Below are 15,268 nucleotides of genomic sequence, written 5' to 3'. Positions count from 1 at the left end.
AGTTACCATAGAAACAAATCCACAGATCCCTTAGATGTCTTAAAACTTAGTTATTGTTGTCACTCGATAGCCACATAGAAAAATGTTGTAACTCAATGGATGTACTAAGAATTAACTTATTACTAATCTTTAAGCATTCACAAATATTTAACATGCATGCATAAAAGAAATAATGTGAACACAAGAGACACTAGATTTAACGTGGAAACTCGATATGGAAAAAATGACCAAGTAACTAGCTACCAATTTTCACTCTTCTAAAGTGAGCCCTATTAGGAGCCAACCTTGTTAAAAGTTACAAAAAGAACTATTAGGTGTGACCTTGTTAGAGGATTTAATCACCCTGCTAGGAGTGCCTTGCTAGAGGACTTTAGAAAAATTTAGTAGAACTGTCCACCTTGTTAGATGATTTACAAAAATGGTTGTTAAACCAACTCTGTTAAGATATTTAGGAACCACTGCTACAATGATGAAAAGGTAACAATGAAGCAACCTGAATGAGATGCAACTAAAATTTTCTATTACATATCTTAGTTATACTTCACTAGATCTTCTCTGATCGAATACAACTTTGCTACTTCTCAAGGATATCTGATCCTTCTTCAAAATTCGCTCACACTTTCCTCTTCACAATTAATTCACTTGCATGATCACTCATTACAATTAGAATCCACAACTTCACCTTTTATTTATACATTACAAATTGTCAAGTCAGCTCATTTACAAGTTACAATTACCAATAATCATTACATTAGTCGGTTGCAAACTTTACATGAAACCATTAAACTTTATTTCCCAAAACAATGAAATCCTTCACTGGTTGACCTTTCTCAGTAAACACTGCTCTAGAAATGATTTTTGGTGTTAACCGTGTGAAGCTTGATAAACACTGAGAATTCTACAGATTCCTTTGGAGATCAAGTGAACTTTCCTTCACTAAACTTGTGAGCGTGGTAGAAACTAACTTCTACCATAAAATCCTTCATCGATTGAGTGAGCTTGGTAGAAATTGTCTCCATAGTGTAACTACCAAGAACACTCGGTAGTCTCTGTAAATCATTTTGCTAACCATTTGAGCTCAGTGGACTCAATCTTTTGCATTTCTAACCAACTAATCTCAGTAGACTCTATCCGATAATCGATATGACATTTGTATAACATCAAAGACAACACACAATTGATCAATTGTATCCAACATCTACCCCATATTTCATATCTCTTCTAGAAACTTATTCTTGAACCCTTTTTTAATTCACTTTAAAATAGTTTACCTTAAATTATATGCCACCAGCTCATCAATCTTATCTTTCACCTGATTCACACAATCCAAGAAAATAAATTCATTGTCTCAGATCCATCGAATTCATGATCTTTCAAATAATACAACCACTCAACATTATCTAGCTTCTGATGCTCGACATAGACTAAGTTGCTCAACATCCTCTATAAAATTACTTGGCATGAACTAAAGTTTACTGATTCTCAACATCAACTAAACTTTACTTGGCATCTACTATTTTTCTTAGCATACACTAGAATAAACTTTTACTTGGCTCCAACTAATTTTTTGCTCAGCTTGCACTAACTTTTCTCAACAACTACTATATGCTTGGTCAAGCTTGGCTAAAAAACTTTGTTTAAATTGTTCTTCTAAACTTTCTTAGTGTAACTAACCTTTGTAACCTTAAGTAGATTATTAATACATCATGTTATAACTGTCTTAACTGATTCTTGCACTTCTTTACATGAATCAACCTTTCCTCTAGGTGCTATTGTTACATCTTTTCATCAAATCCTCTTCATAAATTGAATAAGTGTTTGTACTTAAACCAAATAAGGAGTTTCTTACCAGAAAATAGTAAGTTTGACATCAATGATAAAACATGATTGAAGAATATTGATCGTTCTTGTATCAATTTGTTCTCAATAATCTATCTCTTTAATAATTTTCTTCATCTATTCAACATTTAGAATATTATGTAAAACCCAAAAAGGGTATCTAAATAAGTGATTCATTCCTTGGTTTATGTAGAATTTTCTAAAATCAAGCCAAGTTTTCAGAATTTAAGGGCTATAAGCCTTGTCTTAGGTTTGTAAAGCAACATAGGGATAGATGTTGCAAAGTTCAATACTAATGTTTGTTTCAAGTTGTTTAGGAACTAAATAGACTACGAGTATGTCCTAAAGTCACCCCTGGTCCTTATGTGTGTTTGGGGAGTGGATGTGTCAAAATTTCTTTTAATGCCTTATGGGAGAAACTAGTGATTAGTTGTCTTTTTGATAGGGTTTCCTTGTGATTTGGATTTCCTAGGAGTCATTTGCATTGTGACAACCTTATCCATATTGTTCAATACTTTTTATATGTTTTTTGGGGTAGGTTGGATTTGTAAGGACACTTATTGTATTCAAATCTTCAATGAAGGGGATTCTAGGAACCTTGTTTTAACCCACTATTGGTTCCATTGCATCAAGTAGTATCAGAGTATGGCTCTTACTAAATGAATGATGAATTAGAAAAACTTTTGAGAGAAAAATGAGTGAACAATGCTGCTCTTGCAAAGAGGTTGTGAGAAGTTGAAGGCAAAGTGGATAAACAAAAAGGGACACAACCTGATGATGAAGATTAGGATGCTGAGTCTAAAGACCTTGATGAAGAAGCTGAAGAACCTACTGAACAAAGAGCTCTCGAGAATGCTCTCAAATCCATGGAGAAAAATGAATGTTGATATAACATTGGATTGGATAGAAGCCCTCACTTTTTTCTTTAGGTGTGAAGACATCCCAAAGAATTTGGGGGTAAAGATGGTGAAATCCAAGTTGAAGGGAGCAACCCTAACTTGGTGAAACTTCTTCTAGACTAAGAGGGTGAACGAAGGAAGAAACATGATTTTATCATAGGATAGAATGGTGGCATTAGTTAGGAAGACTTATATACCTAATGACTGTGGGGTTAAACTCCATAGAAGGAAGAAAATCTTGAAGTAGGAGGACTTATATGGAAGTTCCAAAACTAAGGAATTTTTGAAACTATGCATGAAAAAAAATGTAGTAGAAGATGAAGAGGAGAAACTTGATAGATACATGAATTCTTTGAAAGTAACCATTCAAGAAGAGTTAAGTTTGCACACCCCTTCATCAGTGAATAAGTGCTACTAGTTGGGAATAAAAGTGGAGAAGTACAAGAAAAAGAAAGATCAAAAAAAAGGAAAAGGAAATGAGAATAAATATTTTGAAGGCAAGAATAATTCATGGAACAAGGGGCAATATAACAAGAACAAGACTATTGATTAGAATCCAAATGAAAAGGGTCATATTGAGTCAAGTTCCAAAGGGTACTATAGAGGAGGCAAGGCCTTTAAAAAAGGTATACATAGTAGAGGAAATTTCCCTATCAAATGCTATAACTACAACTAGTTGGGACATCATGTGGGAAGATGCCCTAAGAAAAGAAACAACCAAGGTGAAATGAGAGCACAATTGGTTCAAGAAGACAATTCAAAACTTGAAGCTAAAGATAGAACACTTCAAATGATGAGGAAAACTTTCTTACAAGTACAACACACTCAAGAGCCACCCTAGAGAAAGAACTTATTCAGAATAAGGGTTAAGTTCCAAGGAAACACTAATACATTTACCCCTATTTTTCTACCTAAATTTTTGACCAAAGGCCATATTCACCTATGATTTCATTTAAAACAAAAAAAAATTATCCCTGCTTTGGTCAAAATTTTAACCACACTAGGGTTTTATGCCTAAGTTGGTCAAAATTTCAACCAACTCAGGTTCATAACAAAAAAGAGACAAAATTTAGAGTAGGAGCTTTTTGAGGTAAAACATTTGGGTTGTTTTCTCATACAAATTTCTATTGTTTCTCGATCGGGGAGGACGGATAGGTGAAAGGGGTATTGAACATAGGAATAGAGATGGGGATAGGAGCTCCCACTACCTAGGCTAAAAAGGGACTAGTTCAACTAGCCAAATGAAGAAATCTCCTATTGTCTAGGGTTCAAGAAAATGGGGTTTTCATAGCCTAATAGGGGCATTAGAAGCTTTTTTCTCCAAGTTAGTTTTTAGTTTGTAAGTTCAAGAATTCATTATTTAGATGAAAATGTGATAGACCCACCTAAGATTTTTAAGTGTTATCTAGTTCATGAAAGCAACCAATGGCCTGAGAAGAAATGCCCTCTTACAGGAGTTGAACATCAGACCAATGATTTAATCATACGTATCTAATCATATATGCTTGATTTGGCCTTAAAATGGGATTTAATCACTTCAGCCACCCACTGGGCCACTGCAGATAAGAAAAAATACTCTCTGCATGAGACAAAGGGCTTTTGCCAAATCCAAATACTCTTCATATAGCTACCCTGGGTTAAAGTTAATTGATTTTATTTCTTTCTTTATTTATGCTAATGAAGGAATCCTTAAGGAATATTTTTAATATAACATTGAAAATTGCAAAAAATTTAAGCCTTAACCCTTTTTTGTTTATGAGTTGCATGGCTTCTTCTAAGTTGTATACTAATTCGAGACTAAATGCCACTTACTCTTTCTTTGTAGTCTAAAGTGTCTCTTTTGAATTACTACCTATAATTTATCCTTGTCAGTGTGTTTTTAACTCTTTTGGTCTACACAGCTTTGAAGTCTCTAATTATTTACTATTTAGGAGGTGGAGGGTTATGCTTCAAATTTTAAACTATACATCTATGCTAGTCCTAGTGTTTTATCAATTATTCTATTTTTTGGTGGTCTGCATTGTTGATTCTTTGAATTCTTATTACATTCCTCTAGAAGATTCTTTCTTTATTATAGATCTCAAAAGATTGAAGTCTTTAATCAATTGTTGTTTAGGAGGTGGATTGTTTCTTTTAACTTTTAAACCTACAACTATGTTAGTCTTAGTCTCAATTCTTAGTCTATTGAAGCTTTTAGTCTAAAAAGAATAAACTTTTCTCAAGTGGCAAGTCCTTAAAGACCCGATTTCAAGATTCTTTGGTAGTGGAAACATTATGTTCAAAAAATTAGGTACCTATTTGATACATCCTACGAATCAGTGGTGACAAATCACATATGCTAGTCTTCATTTAACATTCTAACATTGAGCTATCTACAACAATTACTACAAATGTCTTATTTGAGGAGAAACATAGTTCAGATCATGTTCTTGTAGTACTTTGCAAATCATTTTGGCTAAGTCCATATGAAATTTAGCTTTGAATGGATAAATATAAATTGTTCAAATTCATATCACAATATAGTAAGCAGATTAACAAACATTTTGAAGGAACCAAATGTTTGTTGAAGTATAGAGATATTTAGTTTTTTTTTTTTTCATTATGTAAATTGAAAAACTTGAGCCCATCTCTTTGTATTTATTTCAGAAAACAAAATTATGTTTAAAGTATGAAAGCACGCCTTGAATAGGAAAGTTAACAAACAACACTAGAAAACATGACCTAAAGGGCTTTGCTTGAAAACTAAAGGTCCTAATTGAGCAGCCCACTCTAAAACTAAAAAAATGAATGAATAACAATAGAAAACAAAAACTTATCACCCAACACAAGCATTTCCTTAGTTCCTTGAATAGTACGTGAATTGGTAGCCCCAATGTCAATACCATCTAAGCTAGTATAATGGAGCTATTTCACAACCTGCTTCTCTCTTTCTTCCTTCTCCCTATCAAAATGTAGGGAAGGTGCTCTAAATGTTTGCTATAAATTAACCAAATTAAAGCTAGGGAAGAAACCCTCCCTACAATCCACCATGAATTTCTACAAGGTATCAATGGCTCCAACAAGTGCCACAAGGCTGGAATCTGACTCCCTATAGGCCATAGAAACTATCCTTTGAAACTCCAAACCTTCTTTTACATGACCATAATTTAGATACATATGATTGCAAATTTTGCTCAAGATTTTCTCCATAATTTACATTTTTCATATGAATGCCAATTCTTCTTTCTTTATAGCTCAGATTTTAAAATGCTATTGACAAATTTTCTTAAGTATTTTTATACTAATTCAATTTTTTTCAATAGAATTGCTCAAAATTCTTCCAGTTCTGAGCTTTTAGGTAATTGCCATTTCTGCCTAAAATTTTCCCAATATAGCTAAGAATGTAATTAGTATTTTATTTAAAATTTGTCCTCTATTTTCATATTTTAGTTGATGACTTTAATGTGGAATTTCTACTAAATTGCTAATTTTGCTCAAGATTTTCCCCATGATTTTGATTTTTCATATGATTGCCAATTCTTCTTCCTTCATAGCTCACATTTTTTAATGTTACTACCAAATTTTCTTAAGAATTTTTGTTATAATTCAATTTTTTTCAATAGAACTGCTCAAAATACTTCCAGTTTAGAGTTTTTAGGTAATTTCCATTTCTGCTTAAATTTTTCCTAATATAGCTGAGAATGTTTTTACTTGCTATTTTTATTCAAAATTTGTCCTCTATTTTCATATTTTGTTCAATTATTTTACTGAATTGTGTTTTTTACTGACCATTTCTTTTTTAATTATTTTTTATTTCTCTCAATTCTATTTTCTACGAACTCTTTTGACTAATTCCTTATCTTTGCACAGCTACCCCAAGTTAAAGTTAATTGATTTTCTTTCTTTCTTTATTTATTCCAATGAAGGAATCCTTAAGGAAGATTTTTAATATAAAATTGCCAATTGCAAAAATTTTAAGCCTTAACCATTTTTAGTTTATGAGGTGCATGGTTTCTTCTAAGTTGTATACTAATTTGAGACTAAATGTCACTTACGCTTTCTTTGTAGTCTAAAGTGTCTCTTTTGAATTACTGCCTATAATTTATCCTTGTTAGTGTGCTTTTAACTCTTTTGTTTTGCACAGTATTGAAGTCTCTAATTATTTACTATTTAGAAGGTGGAGGGTTATGCTTTAAATTTTAAACTATACATCTATGCTAGTCCTAGTGTTTTATCAATTATTCTATTGTTTTGTGGTTTGCATTGTTGATTCTTTGAATTCATATTGCATTCCCCTAGAAGATTCTTTCTTTATTATAGATCTCAGAAGCTTGAAGTCTTTAATCAATTCTTGTTTAGGAGGTGAATTTTTGCTTTTAACTTTTAAACCTACAGCTATGCTAGTCTTAGTCTCAATTCTTAGTCTTTTGTATTGAAGCTTTTAGTTTGCAAAACATAAAATTTTCTCAAGTGGCAAGTCTGTAGAAACGTAATTTCAAGCTTCTTTTGTAGTGAAAACATTATGTTCATAAAATCAAGTACCTATCTGATACATCCTATGTATAATTGGTGATAGATCACATATGCTAGTCTTCATTTAACATTCTAACATTGAGCTATTTGCATCAATCATTGTAAATGTCTTGTTTTGAGGAGAAACATAATTTAGATCATGTTCTTGTAGTACTTTGCAAATTGTTTCAGCTAAGTCCATATGAAATTTAGCTTTGAATGGATCAATGTAAATTTTTTAGTTTCATATCACAATATAGTTAGTAGATTAATGAACATTTTGAAGGAGCTAGATGTTCGATGACATATAGAGATATTTAGTTTTATGTTTCAATAATCATATCCATCTGTGTGGGCATGGCTAAAATGCTTCACATTGAATTACTAATTTAATATATTAATAGTACAGATCATGTTCTTGATCCATTCTAGATAAGAAAAGATAAAAAGTACATTCAATTTGGAGCTACTTTAGGTCTCTAATCAATTCTCAATACCAAAACTATTACTAAACTATCTGGGCATTTTTCAATGTGAAAAGACAAGTGATTTTTCTTGCTTCTTCTTGAAAATAGGAACCCAAAAGTTCATGTCCAATACGCCCCCCAAGTAATGACCTTTGTTGTATTGAAACCCCTTTCAAATTCCACAAATGTTCGCTTGATAAGTACCCTTTCAATCTAGCTACATTAACATGAATGAAAATAAGATTTAGGAAGAGTAGAAATCAAAGTAGAACTAGTTTATGCCTAAAATCCCATGATAAATTTCTAACAATGCCTTAATTTCACAATCCCAACGACTTAAGTTTTTCAACCATAGTACTTTGAGGAATGAAAACTAAAAATGAGCACATTTGGGTCTATCCAACTTCATATGCACATTCATTACTCGATAGTATATATTTATAGTAGTTTGATAGTTGAATGTCTTATCAAATTAGAGTTCGAGTTTTTTATGGAATGGTTATGATTTGAATCTAAGATCTTTTGTTGTTGCTAGGGTGCTCTATCGAAGGAGCTAATAGCTTGATTAGATTAGTAAATCTTTATTTCAGCTATCACTTATATTTCTTATAATATCAACCATTCTATAAACTACTTGGGCTCTTAGCTTAGCTAGGCTTAGATGTGGTATATTTTCCACATGCATCTCTTATACCATTAAAATTTTCTTTGAGTTATAGATTGGGATTGACTACTAATGATTACCTCAAAATACTATTCAGCATTGGGATATACATTTTCTTATGATACTTACCACATTTAGTTATAGGGGTTTCAATCTCTAGCTTTACCTTGGATGAAACTAATTAACATAAGTAATCATAGTATTTCTTTTAGCAACTACATAACTGACACAACTTTCTAATTATTTTACAATAATATAATGAAACATAATATTTGGAACTATAGCACTAATATTTATTTTCATCATATGTAGGGAAACTAATGGATGCCTTTTTCTCCAATCTCAAAAATGTACGAGCAATTTTCATGTGATGAATAAGCATTGGTGGTCATTTATGGAGAGAGCCATGTTTCTTGTACTGGCTATTATGAATTTTATGATCAATATATGATCTAGTTAATTTGTTTTTAAGAGATTGTAGGAATAGGGTGGTCCTCTATCATTTTTAGTGTTTTAGATGAACATTTGGATTGGTGTTATACTAGTGACACACCCTCTAAGAAATTAGAACTTATGATTGTATGTCTAGCACTTGAAACTCTCGTCAATCCAACTAGATACCTTATACCTTACCACTTATGATCCATAGTTTAAATAGTCAAATGTACATCAAATAAAATGTTAAGCTCCTCATTCCTTAGAGGTTTAGGAGCCACAATAGTTGATAAATATTAATGTTTTATATCATTGGATATGGCTATGAGTTTCAAGACTATTTTCCAATTAGTTTTTCTCAAATGAAAGACCTTTTTAATAAAAGCTTCCACTTATAATATAGAGAAATTTCATGTATCAATTGACAAGTTCTCATAATACAGTGTTGGTTACTTGTGTTGAATTATTTTATTCTTCATGAATTTATTAGATTTCACAATTAAGAATTACACTTTCAATTTCTGGATTTGATTGTGTATAGTTTTTTATCATCAACATTTCAGATCATACTACACTATCCATCATCAGGATGTTAGAGAGAAAAGAACATAAAATGATGGATTACAAAGCTGCCAAAATTTTAAAATGAGGAAGGGGTAGGGGGTAGGGCAGGAGAGAGAGGGTTGACAAGACCCAACCTTAATAATGAATGAGAATAGCAAAGAATGAAGGGGGGTGGGGGCAGTTGGGGGTAATACACTCAAGAGAGTGGAGAGAAGTTAAACACACACACACACACACACACACACACACACACACACACACACACATATGAGGACAAGAGGAAATAGATAAGATATATTAGCACTGACATACACACTCATTTCCTACTCGAAAAGCTTCCCAACCTTATTTCTTATCACATTGTCATTGCATTCATGTTTTTGATTACTTGTGGAAATATAGGTTCCACCCATATGTCTAGGACATGGCTAGTAGGACTAAATTGCTCATGCAAATTACTCTGGCACCTTGATTTTGTTTTTATTGATTCTTGCAAGCATGTTTAGCCATTTAGAGTTGCAAATTTTGTGGAAAACTTTGCTCATTTTTATATAGTACGTTTGTTCTTATATAAGGAACAAGCTACATATCTTGCACAAATGGACCTTCTCTCACCCCTTTTATTTCAGTTTCATTTAAAATCCTACCACATAAACCTTAGCATATAGTGAAGATGCCTGATTCAATTTTACAAAGGTCCAAGATAAAGGTTGAATTGTCTCTTGTTTACTATAATGCACTAAAAGTGTAGCTAAATTGACTTGGGTAGTAACTTGAATGATTTTTGAGAATCCTATCTTTAATGATGAATTCCCCAATGTCATTTATATATTCTCATCCATGTATGCATGAGGAAATGAAGGAGCTTTGGTCAATTATTTCAGTACTTTGACTTGATATATAAGGACACTAGCTTAGTAGTCTAAACATTTTATGTTGTCCCTAAAAGAGTAGGTAGTAAATAAATGAAGATATAATAGCAGTTTTTGTTATGGATATTTTGAAAGAGAGGTTGCATTCTTGGTTTTATTGGGTCTAACCTTAAAGTACATAAATTGTTAGAGCACATGCCACTACTACAACTCTAGCCTCATGTTGACATTCACCTACAAGTCTACAACATAATGTTTGAATAATATAAGAGGGTGTTTTTGATTTCAAAGTACATCATTTCATGATTTTTGTTTTTCAAGTTATTTTCCTTTCTTTTTCTTTCTCATTGAAAATGTCTTGTATGCTTTGCAAGCCCTTACACTTTTGCAAGTTGTGCATTCCTTTACTATTATAATGTTAACAACTTGAAGGTTTGGGAATAACATATTTGGTTGCTCTTGAGAGAGCTATGAATTTTACATTTATATGAATTTTAAATTCTTTTCTATGTACATAGGTAGCAATTCACAAAAGTATCAAAGCAGTAAGAGTTAGAACTTGAGTGATGCTTTCCTTGGTTCTTCTTTATATTATGGAGGGTGTGATCTGTACCATGATCCTTCAACTATAAAAGCAGAGCGGGCACGAGCATGTATTAGTATGCTTTCCTTTCTCATCATGTCATTAGAATCCATTTTATTCAAATTGTAGGCATGCATGAAAAGCTATCCAATTTTAGATTTGAAGCAAGCTTTCCATGATACAAAATCAGATGTACATTGTGAGTACAAGGTACTTATTTTTGTTTCATGTAATGTATACTATGAGCTATGTTATTGTTTTCTTCTACCAAATCACTCTTAAACATATATCCAAGGGGAATGAAATGGAAATTATATGCTCTAAGGAATAAAGGTTTTTTTTTTGAAGTGCATAAATACAAAAGCTGTTTATATGTATGACATTCTTTTGCAGTATAGTTCTTGGTTTCTTAAATAGGCATTGGTGTGACTAACCTCATCAGTTAATGTATGGAATATGATGTTTACAGCTTATATGTACAATCACACCAACATCTAGTAATATGGAGGAGACTTAACAATTTAAATTTTTCTCAAAGAGCCAAATGAGTTGAAATTCATGGTGCACCAAATAGGGTTTGTATTCGCATTACTTGAAAAAATTGACAAATATAGGTACTAGATTAACATCTAAAACTGTGGCAATTCTTGTACTTTAATATTTCTTTTGTGTATAAAGCTAGGGCTTTGTTTGCCTATGCAAATCATTGATGAAAAGTCATTGATAAAAAAGTACCAAAAGGAAATTTCAAGTCTAAAGGATGAACTTGGTCAATTAAGGAGGGGTATTATTGTGACAACTAGATAGGAGGAGCTTATGATATTAAGCCAACAAGTCTTTTCCTCTAACCAATTTGTTACTTTCTCCTTGACATTGGGATGTCTTGTGTATTGCATTTTTGAGTTACATTTATGTGATCCAATTTGAAATTTTTTTTAATGGTAGTCAATGATTACAAATTGTGTCTCCCCCTCTTTTTTATAGTTAATCTATTTTGAAGTTCTTATTCATGACTCATATAGTGAAAAAAATTGGAAGACAATGAATTATCTCATTGCATTTATATATATTTAGCCTTTTAGGTAGTTATACTCTATTGTTAACGAGTCTGAGAGTTGTACACTATGAACAGCTTGAAGCTAGCCAAGACAAAATGCAGTCAAGGTTAGAAGAAGAGGAGTAAGCTAAGGCAACACTTATGAGTAGAATCCAGAGGCTAACCAAGCTGATCTTAGTATCTACAAAGAATGAAATTCCTACAAATCTTTCAGACATCCCTACTCATCAACGTAGACATTCTTTTGGTGAAGATGAGGTAATTATAATATATATTCAAGCCTTAAAAATTTAGATGCTTCAACTAATTTGAGAAGTTTTTGAAAGATCTATGTGTGTATTTTTATAAATCAATTTTTTGAAGAAAAAAATTTAAAAACTTAAATCTCAATTGCTGGAGCTAGTCAAATCTCAAGCTTATATTTTTTCATCTGATCAATAATGAATGACATGGATACATTTAAGTGTGGAAACTTAATTAGAGTGCTCACATGTTGTAACCAACTTGATAGGATGTTAGGAAGATATGATGTAATAAGTAGTCCACCCTTGCCAAAAGCCCTATATCTACTTGTCACACCTAAATGGGAAAACTAGCATTTTAGATGCTACTTGATTATGTTTTGAAGCATATCCCTCATGCAATGTAGGTGTGAGGCTTTATCAAATGTCACATAAGGATTCATCTTTTGGGCATAAGATAATTGCTAGAAGAATGCAACATGATTTCAAATCACTTTATTAGAGAGCCCCTCAAAGACACTGCAACCATATACAAATGCATATAGACTATTCTCTCATAGAAGGATATAAGGACTCGATCACCCATAAAAATGTATTAAGACAACAAATTTAAGCCATAGTTCTATTTATTCAAACTTGAAACCTACTTAAAAGCTTATGTATGCACTTTTTTGAGTATGCATGCTTTGTTCTTGTTTGTTACACTAACATCACTAAGATATCATCTAGATAAATTAAGAACCATTGCAAAAGCCTCCTTCTTTACATGCTCTTCAAGTTTAGACCTATTGATAAAAGTTTGTATGATAATGTTGCCCAGGTCTTTGCCATTCTGATGCAGAGGTGTATTTTAATTTTGACAGATATACTAGATATCTTAAGTTCTTGATTCTTCTATCATTTATGTAAGATATAAATATATTTGAGCCATTCCAAAGGCCTTATTCATTGCATGTTCTTCAAATTTGTGCATATTGGAAAAGGCTTGCATAATGATGTTGCCCAAGCCTTTTCCTCCAAGATGCAGAAGTGTCTTTTAATTCTAATAGGTATAATAGGTACTAAAAGTGCATTGTCTGTATTGTAGAATGGAAGGACCAACTTATTCTAGATCAAATTAATACTTACCTTTATCATTTAATTTTTTTGAATTTGAGCCAATGAGATCATGGCTCATATATAGCTCTTTTTTTGTTCCTATTCAATTGGTCTCAAGCATTAACACCATGCTACATAAATATATGTTCCTTTTCTAATAAATAATGATAGAACCTTTAGCCAAATGCAGAAATATAACAAGTTTTACTTTCTTTTACTTTATGTTGATTTGTTACATTATTTTTAGGACATTTGAGGTTTGATTTAATGGGGGCATGCAAGTAGCACTATGAATTTCTTTAAAACTATACCACACATGATTCCCTCATTCCAAATGCTATTTTGAAAAGTCGGCTGATAGACACTATATGCAATCATAATGCAATACATAAGCTTGAAACATTTCTATTACAAATACTTCCAATTGTGCTTCATTCAAGTTTGTGTAGATGGACAAAAATTTAGTAGTTTGGATACTTCAATTATAATATAATTCATTTTCCAATGTTCTTTTGTTTTATATTGGGTCTATTGTCTTCAATCTTCATTTTTTTTAGGATACAAGCATCAACTTTTATTATTTTATAGAAAATTTAAAGTAATTGTTAATTTGGATTCTAGCTAACCCTACATAAACAAATAATCCTTTTCTTTTCTGTAGTATAGGCAGTAGAGATTAACAAATTGATGCAAGAAAATGTAAGGCTAAATGAAAGAAAATGGTGGCCTAGAAATTCAAAGTCAAAAGTTGGCTAAAGAATCATCATACAGAAAAGAGTTGGCCTTAGTTGCAGTAGTTGAGCTCAAGAATTTGGTGGAGGAAGTTACAAAGATTTCTTTTCGGAATTCAAAATTGTTAAAAGAACTGGTAGTAGCCCAAGAAACGCTATCTATTAGGGGCTCAATAAAACAAGGTCTTAGCAATGGTCAATGTAATAATTCTGATACTTATTTTAGGAGATCACATTATAGAAATAGGATATTTAAGGTTGGCCATGGGGGCCATGATGATGTAGATTCATGGAGTCTTGATCTAGAGGATATGAAGAGAGAGTTGCATACAAGAAAAGAGAGGGAAGCTACTGTTGAGGTCACTTTAGCTGAAAAAGATATTTTTGAAATAGAATATTAGAAGAAAATTGATGAAGCAAAGAGGAGAGAGACAAATTTGGAGAATGACTTAGCTACCATGCATGTTCTTGTTGCAGAATTGAAGAAAGAGGTAGTAAAAAATGCCAAGACTAGAATTGTCAATGTTGTTGAAAATGGTAGAAACAGTGTTGGTAATGCAGATTGCTTAAAATTTCAAGAGGATGATATTAAAGTGGGTGAGTAGAAGGACAAAAATGCATTAGAATGTTTAAAGGCTTCTCTTGAAGTTGAAAAGAAGTGAGGTGTGGAAATGACATCACTTATTGCTCAACTACAGGTAATGTAGTTAGAAATATGAGAATATCATGCAGGTCATATCTTTTAAGCTCTTTTTGATAGAACATGTAGATGACAATGTGTGTGTACACATTTTTTACTCATATACATGACTAGATTAAATGACAAGATGAAATTCTTTCAACTCCATAGCTGATTGTCAAGTTACTTGAGAATTTATAGTAATTTTATGCTTTCTTTCAACCAATCAAAATATTTAAATCATTATAATAATACATAAAATCAAGTATACATATAAATATTTAGTTCTTTCTTGCCATCAAGTATGACAAGTACTTAACATTATTGCAGAGTGAGGAGCTGGAGGAGTTAGAACTTGCTAGTTTCCCAGATCTTCAAAGTATTCATGTTGAGGCATTGACCAAGCTTTGTGAAGCTAAGGTCTCTTTCCTTTTTCTATAATTGATTTTTTTATACTTTTGAAGTAGTTATTAGATACTTTCTTTTCAAAGAAAAATTCCAATTCTTCTGTATGTGTCTATACTAGACCAATGCATGCTAAATCCTTAATAATTTTTATAGATAATATTATGTAGTCTTATGATTAACATTTGCCTCTTCTTGAACAATATTTTCATACACTTTATTCTAAATAGTGTGCACTTGAT

The 15,268-nt window shown here is 31.9% G+C and overlaps 1 pseudogene; it reads left to right on the top strand.

Moving 5' to 3' along the window:
* Nucleotides 1-11,938: 11,938 nt before the first annotated feature.
* LOC149549948 (kinesin-like protein KIN-7D, mitochondrial) lies at nt 11,939-15,062 on the top strand (annotated as a pseudogene).
* The last annotated feature ends 206 nt before the right edge of the window (nt 15,063-15,268 follow it).

This window comes from Cupressus sempervirens, chromosome 7 (assembly GCF_028749045.1).
Source record: "Cupressus sempervirens isolate cs-2001-9-10 chromosome 7, ASM2874904v1, whole genome shotgun sequence".
Lineage (NCBI taxonomy): Eukaryota > Viridiplantae > Streptophyta > Pinopsida > Cupressales > Cupressaceae > Cupressus > Cupressus sempervirens.
This window is presented reverse-complemented; position numbering and strand designations above follow the sequence as displayed.